The following is a 15165-nucleotide window of genomic DNA, read 5'->3' on the forward strand; positions in this document are numbered from 1 at the left end:
TTACTGATACTAGTTTTTTACTCCAGATTTGTTCATTTTTGGAGTCTGATGCAGATAGCGAGAGGGGATAATGTTATTAATTGGAGCTCTGCACCTGCTTGCCTGGCTCATCGTGTTCAAAATATGATCACTAATGAACGTTAATTAGATTGTTCCTGCAGCAATCAGGTGGGACAGGAAAATTTGTTCCCTGTTACGGAGTCAAACCATTCAACTCAAACATTTTTGGAAACCCTTTTGTCCTTGGAATCTAGGTAAGATTTGAATCAGGTCTGTGAGAGGATAGGGCATGATTCTTTGTAGTTTATTTGACAGATAGCTTTGTAGCCAGGAGCTGCTTGATATGAATTTATATTTGGCAGTCTTTGTTCAGCTTCCCAGTCACTCTGAAACCTTCCTAGATAGCAGCTGGCCACAGACTCCATGATTGGTCAGTGGCAAACTGCTGCAGAAGGGATCGTGTTTGAAGATTCAGTTTAATATTGCATGTTGGTGCAGGAGAAAGGTTTTCTGTTTGACACCTGGACTTGCTGCATTTACCTCGATAAATAGTAAATACTTGGATAAATTGGATAAATACTTGAAGAGAAAAGATTTACAGGGCTATGCAGAAAAACAGGGGATTGGGATTAATTGGATAGCTCTACCAAAGAGCCAGCACAGGGACAATGGGCCAAATGGCCTCCTTCTCTGTTGTATCATTCTATGGGGCCGACTTTCATCGATGTCCCATCCGCAGCCTCCAAGGTTCCGCCGGAAATGGCCGTTTTCTGGGTGATTCCTCTGGGACCGCCCATCTCCCGTCGAGGTTCCGGCCGGCGGGAACCTGGTGGGGAAGGGTTCCACCCACATCACAGCATCCCACCCGCCCATGCCGGAAGTCTGTGAATCGCCATTTTGGTCACTTTTCGTGGCCTCCCAGCGACCTGCCACCCGCCAGAAGGACCGCTCTGGAAAAGCAGGTCTGAGCTGGGCGGCAGTCGGCCAGCAATCACACATCAGGTGGGAAGGAGGCAGCAGTGCAGTGGAATCGGGCAGCTCTGGCACATCGGCTGGGAGGGAGTGCTGGTGGCCATCACATCACGGCAACCAGTCGGATTCTGCACCATATCTGTGGGACTGCTGGAAAGAAGTTCGGTGAATGTTGCATTATTTTCTTGCTGATGGTGATGTTCAAATTGGATGTGATAAAACCGACTGAAATGTGCCTAAGCTAATGGAGGCTTTTTTGTTGCACCTTGTTTAAAGTCCTTCATTGAAAAGGCCAACGGTGAAGGGAAAATTATTATGAGTGACTGAAAAGTGTTCAGCATCTCCCATGTTGTACATCCAAGCTGATTCATTAATTGTCTCGCACAATGTACTGCAATGTAACTGATGACCATGTCATCTCAGGGGGGGCACTCCTCCATGTTTGGCCTCGCAAAAAGAGGGTTGAAGTGTAAGCCTTAAGGTCTGCCCTGCAACTTGGTAAACTCGAGTCATTGAATGGCAGCCTTCCTGCATTCATTGTCATCTTGCGATGGCCTGATGATAGGACCCATTATACACTGCAGTCAGATGTGGATGGGAAGATAATCCTGATGAAGCAGATGACCTGAGGGACAGATGTGTGGTTGGCGCAACGCACCACACATGACATTAAAATGACACACGCACAAACAGAGGGTCACTATATAATATTATCACAGATACGTATATTTAGACAAGGAGGCAATATCCACCCCTCTACCAGGCACCAACACCTCTCTTCCCTCCCTTGCAGCAATGCCCGATTTGCACTTCCTCCCCACGCCTACACGACAGAGTGGCCCTCCCCTGCCCCCCACTGCCTCTGGTTGGGGATGTTGTGCAGGAGGGCAGCGGGATGTGTGCAGACGTGTGCGGCTCGGTGAGGATGTAGGGCGTGGGACCGAAGGCGCCGGGATCTCCTGTTCCTCCGCATCTGTGTGCCTTGAGGGTGTGGGGTCAGGGGCTTGCATCACACGTGCAGAAGCCATCTCCTGCCTTACGGCCTCAACGCTTTTTGATGTGTGCTCAAACACTGTGAGCAGGTGCTCCATCCTTTGATCATGCTGCTAGGTGAATGTGGCCATGCTGGCAGCTATCCCAGCCATGGTCTGCTGCATTTCTCAACCTATCTCCATGCCAATGATTGATAGCTGGACCAAGCCGTGCTGCATCCGCAGGTGGTTGCTTGTTGCTGCTGGGTGCTGGGGCTTTGCTTCCCTTTGCGCCACGGACTCTGCGCTTGCTTGAGCGGAGTCTGTTAGAAACCCCAGAAAATCAGAGCCCGACGCCGAGGTTCTGCGGACACTTGGCTGACTTGGCAGGGGGCTCATGTCAGGTGCTCCTGGATCCTCCCGGTGAAGGGGCACACGTATGGGCCCTTCTCCCTCCTCTCTCTCCTCTTCTTCCTGGCCCTGGGTGGCGGAGGTGGGAGCGCTGAACATGGGTGATGTGAGCTGGGGGTGCAGGAAGGATCCGGTGTCCTCGGGTGTGGAGAATGTCAGGGTGGGAGATGCTGGGGTATGACGGCATCTGTGAAGGCCAGAGGTCGATGGTCTCTCCAGATCCGTGGTGTCTGCATCAGCATCTGCAAGTAGAGGACAAAATTTCAGTCTGTAGGGCGAGGAGCAGGGACTGGGGGGACTGGGGGGGGGCGGGTGCTGGGGGGGAGGGTGGTGGTGAAAGTGAGATGTGAGCTGTTCCATCTCACATTATGTCAGCAAGAAGTCCAATCCTCAACATGTCCACACCAATAATGGGCGACAAAGTGTGCATTCAACCGCGAGTGCCTTAACATTGCAAGTGCTTTCATGCCATGACTGTCGCTAACCCCAGAGATGAGTGTAGCCTTACCCTGCGGTAGCACCGGATCTGCAGAAACGTTTGTGGTTGGAATGCGGTGATGTCTCACCAATGTCAACACACGCTCCTCCAGTCTGGTCAATTCCACCACATCTTGTGGGCCCCCTCCAGTTGCAATCAGGCTTGCTTGTTCGGCTGCTTGTTTTCTCTGCAGAAAGAAACATTGCAGCCTTTACCCCCTTTGCTCATGCCCCCCACACACACACTCCCCCACAAACACACACATCACGCGCACAATCTTTTTGGCCTTGGACAGGAGGGAGCGAATAAATTTGTGCTCACTTTAGCTGCCACCACCAAATTGTTCCACCATTTACGACATTGGTCCCAATCCCCTCCACGTTGCCCATTGCACTGACTATCTGACCTACGTCCATCCAAAGACATCGGTATTGGGCTGGTGGAGACTTGCCGCGCCCATCACGGGTGAGTTCGCTGTACCTCCACCTCTGTCACTAGCTCCTCCAACTCCTGCTCATTGAACCACGGAGCTCTGGGCCTGGTTCTGCCAGTCTTCATTGACGCTTTCTGCCCACTCATCCTCTCTGATGAGAGGAATGGCTGCTCAAGAGTTTGGGTATAAATTTGGCACACTGCCCTCTCTGCAACTCAGAATGGGCCCTCTCAAATGCCACCTCTCCTCTCTAACCTCCAACTCTCTCATCTCTCTCTCCTCTCTCTCCTCTCCTCTCTCTCTCCTCTCGCCTCTCTCCTCCCCTCTCTTCTCTGTGTCCTGTCTCCTCGCTCTCCTCTCCCCTCGCAGGTGCAATTTTATGGCCATCAGTACTTCCTCAATTAGCGTGCAAGGGCCACAAAAGGACTACAGATCCAATCCCCAAAACTACAAATAAAACGCTGAAATCCCGCGCAGGCGCAGTGGAGGCCCTCCGAAAAAACACGAGTGGAGAGGCCTCCACCTGACGTACTCTCATGATGTTAGTCGCCGAGTCCCGCTCGCAACGGCAACTAAAGCGGCTCCCAATAGGACCCGGTGGCAAAAACGGACTTTTTTTTCCCAAAAATATACTTTATTCATATCAAATTTTCACAATACATTGGAAAATAGTTTAGTACCTTGCGGTCAGAAATTCCATACAATTGGTTTGGATGCTGACAGCCGCTCCATACAATGCACTAGCGTACATTCCATTTCAATGTACAGTTTAGTACAATCCTTAAATCACGTTACATGTAGTACTGTGCAAATAAGGGTATTACATGGAGCAGATGAGAACAGGTTTACATTACATTCCAGGATATATTTCAATACTGATCACGAATCACGTTACATGTAGAACTATGCAGATGAAAGCAGTACACGGAACGGATGAGAATACATTTACATTTCTTTACAAGTTACTAAATAGTGCAGAAACTTTCATTACACATGGCACAACACAGGTGTTTTTCAGTACATGGTGCTCTATGTATAGAACATAATAAGAACATAAGAACATAAGAATTAGGAACAGGAGTAGGCCATCTAGCCCCTCGAGCCTGCTCCGCCATTCAACAAGATCATGGCTGATCTGGCCGTGGACTCAGCTCCACTTACCCGCCCGCTCCCCATAACCCTTAATTTCCTCATTGGTTAAAAATCTATCTATCTGTGATTTGAATACATTCAATGAGCTAGCCTCAACTGCTTCCTTGGGCAGAGAATTCCACAGATTCACAACCCTCTGGGAGAAGAAATTCCTTCTCAACTCGGTTTTAAATTGGCTCCCTGGTATTTTGAGGCTGTGCCCCCTAGTTCTAGTCTCCCCGACCAGTGGAAACAACCTCTCTGCCTCTATCTTGTCTATCCCTTTCATTATTTTAAATGTTTCTATAAGATCACCCCTCATCCTTCTGAACTCCAACGAGTAAAGACCCAGTCTACTCAATCTATCATCATAAGGTAACCCTCTCATCTCCGGAATCAGCTTAGTGAATCGTCTCTGTACCCCCTCCAAAGCGAGTATATCCTTCCTTAAGTAAGGTGACCAAAACAGCACGCAGTACTCCAGGTGCGGCCTCACCAATACTCTATACAGTTGCAGCAGAACCTCCCTGCTTTTGTACTCCATCCCTCTCGCAATGAAGGCCAACATTCCATTCGCCTTCCTGATTACCTGCTGCACCTGCAAACTAACTTTTTGGGATTCATGCACAAGGACCCCCAGGTCCCTCTGCACTGCAGCATGTTGTAATTTCTCCCCATTCAAATAATATTCCCTTTTACTGGTTTTTTTCCACGGTGGATGACCTCACATTTTCCGACATTGTATTCCATCTGCCAAACCTTAGCCCATTTGCTTAACCTATCTAAATCTCTTTGCAGCCTCTCTGTGTCCTCTACACGACCCGCTTTCCCACTAATCTTTGTGTCATCTGCAAATTTTGCTACTACACTCTGTCCCCTCTTCCAGGTCATCTATGTATATTGTAAACAGTTGTGGTCCCAGCACCAATCCCTGTGGCACACCACTAACCACCGATTTCCAACCCGAAAAGGACCCATTTATCCTGACTCTCTGCTTTCTGTTAACCAGCCAATTCTCTATCCATGCTAATACATTTCCTCTGACTCCGCGTACCTTTATCTTCTGCAGTAACCTTTTGTGTGACACTTTATCGAATGCCTTTTGGAAATCTAAATACACCACATCCATCGGTACACCTCTATCCACCATGCTCGTTATATTTTCAAAGAATTCCAGTAGATTAGTTAAACATGATTTCCCCTTCTTGAATCCATGTTGCATCTGCTTGATTGCACTATTCCTATCTAGATGTCCCGCTATTTCTTCTTTAATGATAGCTTCAAGCATTTTCCCCACTACAGATGTTAAACTAACTGGCCTATAGTTACATGCCTTTTGTCTGCCCCCTTTTTTAAACAGAGGCGTTACATTAGCTGCTTTCCAATCCGCTGGTACCTCCCCAGAGTCCAGAGAATTTTGGTAGATTATAACGAATGCATCTGCTATAACTTTTGCCATCTCTTTTAATACCCTGGGATGCATTTCATCTAGACCAGGGACTTGTCTACCTTGAGTCCCATTAGCCTGTCCAGCACTACCACCCTAGTGACAGTGATTATCTCAAGGTCCTCCCTTCCCACATTCCCGTGACCAGCAATTTTTGGCATGGTTTTTGTGTCTTCCACTGTGAAGACCAAAGCAAAATAATTGTTTAAGGTCTCAGCCATTTCCACATTTCCCATTATTAAATCCCCCTTCTCATCTTCTAAGGGACCAACATTTACTTTAGTCACTCTTTTCCATTTTATATATCGGTAAAAGCTTTTACTATCTGTTTTTATGTTTTGCGCAAGTTTACTTTCGTAATCCATCTTTCCTTTCTTTATTGCTTTCTTAGTCATTCTTTGCTGTCGTTTAAAATTTTCCCAATCTTCTAGTTTCCCACTAACCTTGGCCATCTTATACGCATCGGTTTTTAATTTGATACTCTCCCTTATTTCCTTGGTTATCCACGGCTGGTTATCCCTTCTCTTACCGCCCTTTTTCACTGAAATATATTTTTGTTGAGCACTATGAAAGAGCTCCTTAAAAGTCCTCCACTGTTCCTCAATTGTGCCACCGTTTAGTCTGTGTTTCCAGTCTACTTTTAGCCAACTCTGCCCTCATCCCATTGTAGTCCCCTTTGTTTAAGCATAGTACGCTCATTTGAGACACTACTTCCTCACCCTCAATCTGTATTACAAATTCAACCATACTGTGATCACTCATTCCGAGAGGATCTTTTACTAGGAGATCGTTTATTATTCCTGCCTCATTACACAGGACCAGATCTGAGATGTTTGCTCCCTTGTAGGTTCTATAACATACTGTTCTAAGAAACAATCACATATGCATTCTATGAATTCCTCCTCAAGGCTACCCTGTGCGATTTGATTTGACCAATCGATATGTAGGTTAAAATCCGCCATGATTACTGCCGTTCCTTTTTCACATGCCTCCATTATTCCCTTGATTATTGCCCGCCCCACCGTGAAGTTATTATTTGGGGGCCTATAAACTACGCCCACCAGTGACTTTTTCCCCTTACTATCTCTAATCTCCACCCACAATGATTCAACATTTTGTTCATTAGAGCCAATATCATCTCTCACAACTGCCCTGATATCATCCTTTATTAACAGAGCTACCCCACCTCCTTTCCCTTCTTGTCTATCTTCCCGAATTGTCAGATACCCCTGTATGTTTAATTCCCAGTCTTGGCCACCCTGCAACCACGTTTCTGTAATGGCCACCAAATCATATCCATTTGTAATGATTTGTGCCGTCAACTCATTTACTTTATTTCGAATGCTGCGTGCGTTTAGGTAAAGTGTTTTAATACTAGTTTTTAAACCATGATTTTTAGTTTTGACCCCTCCTGCAGTCCCTTTATATTCATACATATTGTCCCTTCCTATCACCTTGTGGTTTACACTTACCCCTGTGCTACTCTGCTCTGTTGTCTCCTGCCTTTTGCATTCTTTCTTGGGGGTCCTGTTCATCTGAGCTCTCACCCACTCTAACTAGCTCAGAGCCCTCTCCTGGGTTCCGAATGCTTCTTGCATTGAGGCACCGAGCTTTCATGCTTGCCTTTTTATTACACTTGGACCCTTTAGAATTTTGCTGTACAGTGGCCCTTTTTGTTTTTTGCCTCAGGTTTCTCTGCCCTCCACTTTTACTCATCTCCTTTCTGTCTTTTGCTTTTGTCTCCATTTTGTTTCTCTCTGTCTCCCTGCATTGGTTCCCATCTCCCTGCCATATTAGTTTAACTCCCCCGCAACAGCACTAGCAAACACTCCCCCTAGGACATTGGTTCCGGTCCTGCCCAGGTGTAGACTGTCCGGTTTGTACTAGTCCCACCTCCCCCAGAACCGGTTCCAATGCCCCAGGAATTTGAATCCCTCCCTGCTGCACCACTGCTCAAGCCACGTATTCATCTGAGCTATCCTGCGATTCCTACTCTGACTCGCTCGTGGCACTGGTAGCAATCCCGAGATTGCTACTTTTGAGGTCCTATGTTTTAATTTAGTTCCTAGCTCCTTAAATTCATCTCATAGGACCTCATCCCTTTTTTTACCTATATCGTTGGTACCAATGTGCACCACGACAACTGGCTGTTCACCCTCCCTTTTCAGAATGTCCTGCACCCGCTCCGAGACATCCTTGACCCTTGCACCAGGGAGGCAACATACCATCCTGGAGTCTCGATTGCGGCCACCGAAATGCCTATCTATTCCCCTTACCATTGAATCCCCTATCACTATTGCTCTCCCACTCTTTTTCCTGCCCTCCTGTGCAACAGAGCCAGCCACGGTGCCATGAACTTGGCTGCTGCTGCCCTCCCCTGATGAATCATCCTCCTCAACAGTACCCAAAGCGGTGTATCTGTTTTGCAGGGGGATGACCGCAGGGGACCCCTGCACTACCTTCCTTGCACTGCTCTTCCTGCTGGTCTTCCATTCCCTATCTGGCTGTGGACCCTTTCCCTGCGGTAAGACCAACTCGCTACACGTGCTACCCACGTCATTCTCAGCATCGTGGATGCTCCAGAGTGAATCCACCCTCAGCTCCAATTCCGCAGCGCGGACCGTCAGGGGCTGGAGGCGGATACACCTCCCGCACACGAAGTGTCCCTGAGTTCCCACATGGTACAGGAAGAGCATATCATGTGACCGAGCTCTCCTGCCATGACTTAACCCTTAGATTCACTTAAATTGGTAACAACAATGCTAAAGTTTACTCACTGTTATAGAAGAGAAAAAAGAAAAAGAAAAACTACTCACCAATCACCAGCCAATCCCCTTGGCTGTGATGTCACCTTTCTGTTTCTTTCTACTTCTTTTTTGCCTTCTCCCTGTAGCTGCATCGGTTCGCCTCTCGCCGAACTCACGGACTCCCGACTCAGCGACACACCTCCCGACCTCGCGACCTTTTATAGGCCTCTCGCCGAACTCACGGACTCCCGACTCAGCGACACACCTCCCGACCTCGCGGCCTTTTATAGTATACAAGCAGATTAACAAGTACAGCCCGAGGGGGATCTGGCTCCATCCCCTGGGTTTACCGTGGCGGAAGTGCCTTAAACTGTGGCTTTGCGGCGACTGCACCAATATTTAGTGCATCCCTCAGCACGTACTCCTGGACCTTGGATTGCGCCAGTCTGCAATACTCGGCCGTGGACATCTCCTTGCTCTGGAAGACCAGCAAGTTTCGGGAAAATCAAAGTGCGTCTTTCACCGAGTTGATGGCACTCCAGCAGCAGATGATGTCTGTCTCGGTGTGCGTCCCTGGGAAAAGTCTGCAATGCACAGAGTCCTGTGTTACGGAGCTGCAAAAACGGACCTCCCGCCCGGTGGCCGCCGAGAAATGGGCAGCCATCAATTTCAGGCCCTATGATTCTAGACGTTGAACAAGTTAAGGCACACTTTGGTCATAGGAAGCGAGGGCTTGATTGCACGAGTGATTTGTGGCACTGAACCTGAAGAAAATAGTGACTGTATAAACCTAAAAATGTTGAACTTTGTAAAAAGAAATTCTATCCAGTGTGTCAAAGGAAACAGGTGCTGTCAAACCTGTTTGCTGATTAAGGTGTATGTGCTTGTGATTTCAGGTTCAGGAAAGCAATATAGCCAGTTATAATATGTAGGGACTTGCATACCAAGTCATTGTCAACATCTTCACCGAGGCATATGAAAGCATGTGCCTTACACAAGACATCTGTCAGACAAAGGTCCTCCACCAACCTGACCCTGCCCCCCAGTCATCAAGATCCGCAGTGTGGCCCTGGACAACATGGACTACTTTCCATATCTTGGGAGCCTACTATCAGCAAGGGCAGACATCGACGACAACGTTCAACACCGCCTCCAGTGCGGCAGTGCAGCCTTCGGCCGCCTGAGGAAGAGAGTGTTCGAAGATCAGGCCCTCAAATCTGGCACCAAGCTAATGGTCTACAGGGCTGTAGTGATATCCGCCTTCCTGTATGGCTCAGAGACGTGGACCATATATCTCAAATCACTGGAGAAATACCACCAACAATGCCTCTGCAAGATCCTGCAAATCCCCTGGGAGGACAGACGCACCAAGATCATGTTCTCGATCAGGCCAACATCCCCAACATCGAAGCACTGACCACACTCGACCAGCTCCGTTGCGCGGGCCATATTATCCGCATGCCGGACACAAGACTCCCAAAATAAGCGCTCTACTCGGAACTCCTACACGACAAGCGAGCCCCAGGTGGGCAGAGCAAACGTTTCAAGGACACCCTCAAAACCTCTTTGATAAAGTGCAACGTCCCCACCGAAACCTGGGAGTCCCTGGCCAAAGGCCGCCCTAAGCGGAGGAAGAGCATCCGTGAGGGCGCTGCGCACCTCGAGTCTAGTCGCTGAGAGCATGCAGAAAGCAAGCGCAGGCAGCAGAAGGAACATGCGGCAAACCTGTCCCACCCACCCTTTCCTTCAACGACTATCTGTCCCACCTGTGACAGAGACGGTAATTCCCGTATTGGACTGTTCAAGTCCTCCTCAATTTTGAAGGACTGCCTATGACTGCCGCTCCCATTGCTGCCCACATAATGGCGACCAAAGCGGCTCCCGACGGGACCTGGTGGCAGTGGGTGCCAAAAACGGACCTCCTGCTCGGTGGCCGCCGAGAAATGGGCAGCCATCAATTTCAGGCCCTATGATTCTAGACGTTGAACAAGTTAAGGCACACTTTGGTCATAGGGAGCGAGGGCTTGATTGCACGAGTGATTTATGGCACTGAACCTGAAGAAAATAGTGACTGTATAAACCTAAAAATGTTGAACTTTGTAAAAAAAAATTCTATCCAGTGTGTCAAAGGAAACAGATGCTGTCAAACTTGTTTGCTGATTAAGGTGTATGCGCTTGTGATTTCAGGTTCAGGAAAGCAATATAGCCAGTTATAATATGTAGGGACTTGCACTTACTGGAAACCAATTAAAAATAGCAATATCAAGAATGCTTAGTCTCCGCAGCTTGCTCATACATTGAAATGAAATATTAATACTAATAAAAGATTAAATAACTTCATGTATCGCACTGTTAGACTAACAGTACAGACTTGTATCCTGATCCTCTTGGGAATACTGTGTTTTCAAAATTAGGTGGCAAATCTAATCAAGAAGCATTTACACAGTTGGTACTTAATTGTTTTATTGCTAGAAAGTCCACTGTCAAACAACTGCTGTTAATATTCATAATATATTTCTTTCTGTTACACTCTTTTTTAATTTTTCTCCTCTTTTAAAAAAATGTTATCTGCATCCTCTCACGTGCATTTCAAGTGCCTTTCCCTGGTGGAGAAGCCCTCTGCCCACACAACAGCAACCAAAGCGGCTCCTGACGGGACTCTTTACTGGGAGGTATTGTAAGATTAGCGCAAGTGAAGCAGCACGTTGATTCACCATTGATCCTACCAAAAGAAATACCTTATTTCCAGTTGCCATATCCTTTTCCATGCTTGTGCATCGATGAATTGTGCCATTGATCCACTTCAATTGATTTTCTATTTACATATTAGATGACAATCAGTTACATTAAAAAAGAAAGACTTACATTTATATAGCGCCTTTCACGACCACCGGACATCTCAAAGTGCTTTAAAGCCAATGAAGCACTTTTGGAGTGTAGTCACTGTTGTAATATGGGAAATGTGGCAGCCAATTTGTGCTCAGCAAGCTCCCACAAACAGCAATGTGATAATGACCAGATAAATTGTTTTTGTTACGTTGATTGAGGGATAAATATTGGCCAGGACACCAGTGATAACTCCCCTGTTCATCTTTGAAATAGTGCCATGGGATCGAGAGAACAGACGGGCCCTCGGTTTAACGTCTCATCCGAAAGGTGGCAAATCCGACAGTGCAGCACTCCCTCAGCACTGCACTGGAGCGTCAGCCTAGATTTATGTGCTCAGGAGTGGGATTTAAACCTACAATCAGTGCAATTAGGCCTCACTCTCCTCTGTCAAAATGGTCTGCTACTCTGGGATCATCCTATTTAAATCTCTCCAATCAAGTTTTTGCCCCTTCCAGAATATTGAAAGTGCCTTCACCACGGTTACAAACTAAATTCTCTTTGGCTGTGGTACATTATCCCTGGTTGTTTTCATAGATCTCTCTGCAGCCTTTGACATGGTCAACCATACCATCCTTCTCCAATGTCTCTGTTGTCTCTCAATGGGACTGCCCTCACTTGGTTCCACTCTTAGCTATCTGATTGTTGCTAGAGTATTTCCAGAAGCGGCTTCTCTTCCTATCTTTGCACTATTACCGCACGCACCCCCCCCACCCCCCCGCCCCCCCAAGAATCTATCCTTAGCCACCACATTTTCCTCATCTGTATGCTGCCACTTGGCAACATCATCGGTCGACATCGGGTCAGCTTCCACATATACTCTGACAAAGTTCAGCTCTACCTCTTTACTTATGTTGGGGAAGTCCAGAACCAGGGGTCACAGTCTGAGGATAAGGGGTAAGCCATTTAGGACTGAGATGAGGAGAAACTTCTTCACCCAGAGAGTGGTGAACCTGTGGAATTCTCTACCACAGAAAGTAGTTGAGGCCAATTCACTAAATATATTCAAAAGGGAGTTAGATGAAGTCCTTACTACTCGGGGGATCAAGGGGTATGGCGAGAAAGCAGGAAGGGGGTACTGAAGTTTCATGTTCAGCCATGAACTCATTGAATGGCGGTGCAGGCTAGAGGGTCTGAATGGCCTGCTCCTGCACCTATTTTCTATGTTTCTATGTTTCTATCTAGACCCTTCATCTGCCTTTGTGTTGTCAGACTGTTTATCTGACATCCAGTCTTGGATGAGTTACAATTTTCTCTCGCTAAGAACATAAGAAATAGGAGCAGGAGTAGGCCATTTGACCTCTTGAGCCTGCTTCACCATTCAATAAGATCATGGCTGATCTGATCATGGACTCAGCTCCACCTCCCTGCCTGCTCCCCATAACCCTTAGAAACATAGAAACATAGAAAATAGGTGCAGGAGTAGGCCATTCGACCCTTCGAGTCTGCACCACCATTCAATAAGATCATGGCTGATTACTGCCTCAGTACCCTTTACTCCCTTATCACTCAATAATCTCTCTATCTCCGCCTTAAATATATTCAATGACCCAGCCTCCACAGCTCTCTGAGAGAAGGAATTTCTCCTCATCTCAGTTTTAAATGGCCGTCCCCTTATTCTGAGACTATGTCCCCTCGTTTTAGTTGCCCCTATGAGTGGATTATAAACATTAGGAAGACCAAAGCCATTATTTTCAACATACACCACAACTTCTGCACCCTTGGCACCAATTTCATTCCCCTTCCTGGCCACCATCTCAAGCTGAACTAGATAGTTCGCAACCTCGACATCCAATACAGTCCCAAGCTGAATTTCTGAGCCTATATCCTCTCCATCACAAAGACTGCCTACTTTCACCTCTGCCCCACCTCAGCCCATTGGCTGCTGAATCCCTCATCCATGCCATTACCACCTCCAGACTTGAACATTCTCATTCTTTCCTGGCCATCCTGCCATCTGCCACTTTCCTAAGCTTCAAATCATCTAAATTCTGCAGTCCATATCCTATCCTGCACCAAGTCCTGATCACCCATTACCTCTGTCCTACATTGGCTCCACATCCTCCAATGCTTCAAATTTAAAATTCCCATTCTTGTGTTTAAATCTCTCCATTGCCTCAGGCCTCTTTATATCCATAACCTCCTCCAGCTCGATAAGTCCCACCCTCAAACTCTCTGGTCCTCTGACTCTGGCCTCTTGTGCATCCCTCCCTCCTCTTACCCAACCATTGTCAGCTGTGCCTTCAGCCACCTAGGCCCCACACTCATGAGTTTGTTCCCTAAAGATCTCCGCCTTGACAACAACAGTAACAACAACAACAGCTTGCATTAATATAGTGCCTTTAACAACAATAACAACTTGTATTTTTCTAGCACCTTTTGTTATGTATTGTCCATGTACATTAAATGTATAGTTACAATGGTGCGCCACAAGGGGCACTGTGGTGGGAGACCCGAAAGTACCTGCGAGACAGAGTATAAAAGGCTACCCACCACACCTGAGGGGCACTCTGGAGTTACACAATAAAGGACCAAGGTCACAGCAGTTACTACAACACCGGACTGTGTGGAGTCAGTGATTTGAGTGCTACATACATCACAAATGGCGACGAGGACACGGACGAGCTCTTCATGCAACCATGGCTACTTTGGGCACGCTAAAGGCTTTCACAGAGGGTAATGACTGGGATGCCTTTACGGAAAGGCTCGAGTACTATTTTATAGCAAACGACCTGACAGGGAACACGAACGCACTGATAGAGAAGCGTAAGGCGATATTGCTGTCCAGTTGTGGCGATGAGGTTTACCGTCTCGTCAGGGATTTGCTGGCACCCGCGAGCGCCAAGGACAAGTCATATGAGCAGCTGATTGAACTCATTCGTAACCAACTGAAACCGAAGGAGAGCATCCTCACGGCCAGGCACAAATTCTACCACCACTGCAGACCTGAGGGCCAGGATGTCACAAAATATGCTGCGGAGATCAGCAGACTTGCGGTGCTGTGCGATTTTGGCACACACCTTAACGAGGCATTGAGAGACGTCTTTGTTATGGGGATTGGCCATGAGGGCCTCCTTCACAAGCTGCTATCTACTGAACCTACAGTCGGCCTGCAGCAAGCCATCAACATCAGCCGGGCATTTATGACCTCGACTTGCAGCACCAAGCAGATGATCCACACGGTCTCAAACCCGGCAGGTACTGTCCACAGGATAGCGCCCACCACGGACAAAACTGCAGAACGTGGCTCTGCCCAGGGCAGCAAGCATGGACCTCAGGGTCCTGGAACTCAGAGTCCGCCGAGGGGGGCTAATCGAGTAGCACCATGCTGGCGCTGCGGAGGAAGCCATGGGGCTCACCAGTGCAGGTTTGTGGAGTACACGTGCAATACGCGCCACACGAAAGGCCAGCTTCAGCGTATGTGCAAAAGAAACACGACTCACCGTGTGGCTGAGGAGATGGTAGATGATCTGCTGTCCAGCGAGGAGCATTGTGGTTTGGCTCGACGGGCCTCCCAGCCCCAGGTAGAAGAAGATGATGCGTTTGGACTGTATACGTGTACCGACGGTTCGGCCCCAGTGATTATGGAAGTCAAGATTAACGGAGTCTCAGTGAGTATGGAAGTGGACACGGGGTCGGGTCAGTCGCTGATGAGTCAGGAAACTTTTGATAAACTGTGGATCAACCCA

Source organism: Pristiophorus japonicus, chromosome 6 (assembly GCF_044704955.1).
Source record: "Pristiophorus japonicus isolate sPriJap1 chromosome 6, sPriJap1.hap1, whole genome shotgun sequence".
Lineage (NCBI taxonomy): Eukaryota > Metazoa > Chordata > Chondrichthyes > Pristiophoridae > Pristiophorus > Pristiophorus japonicus.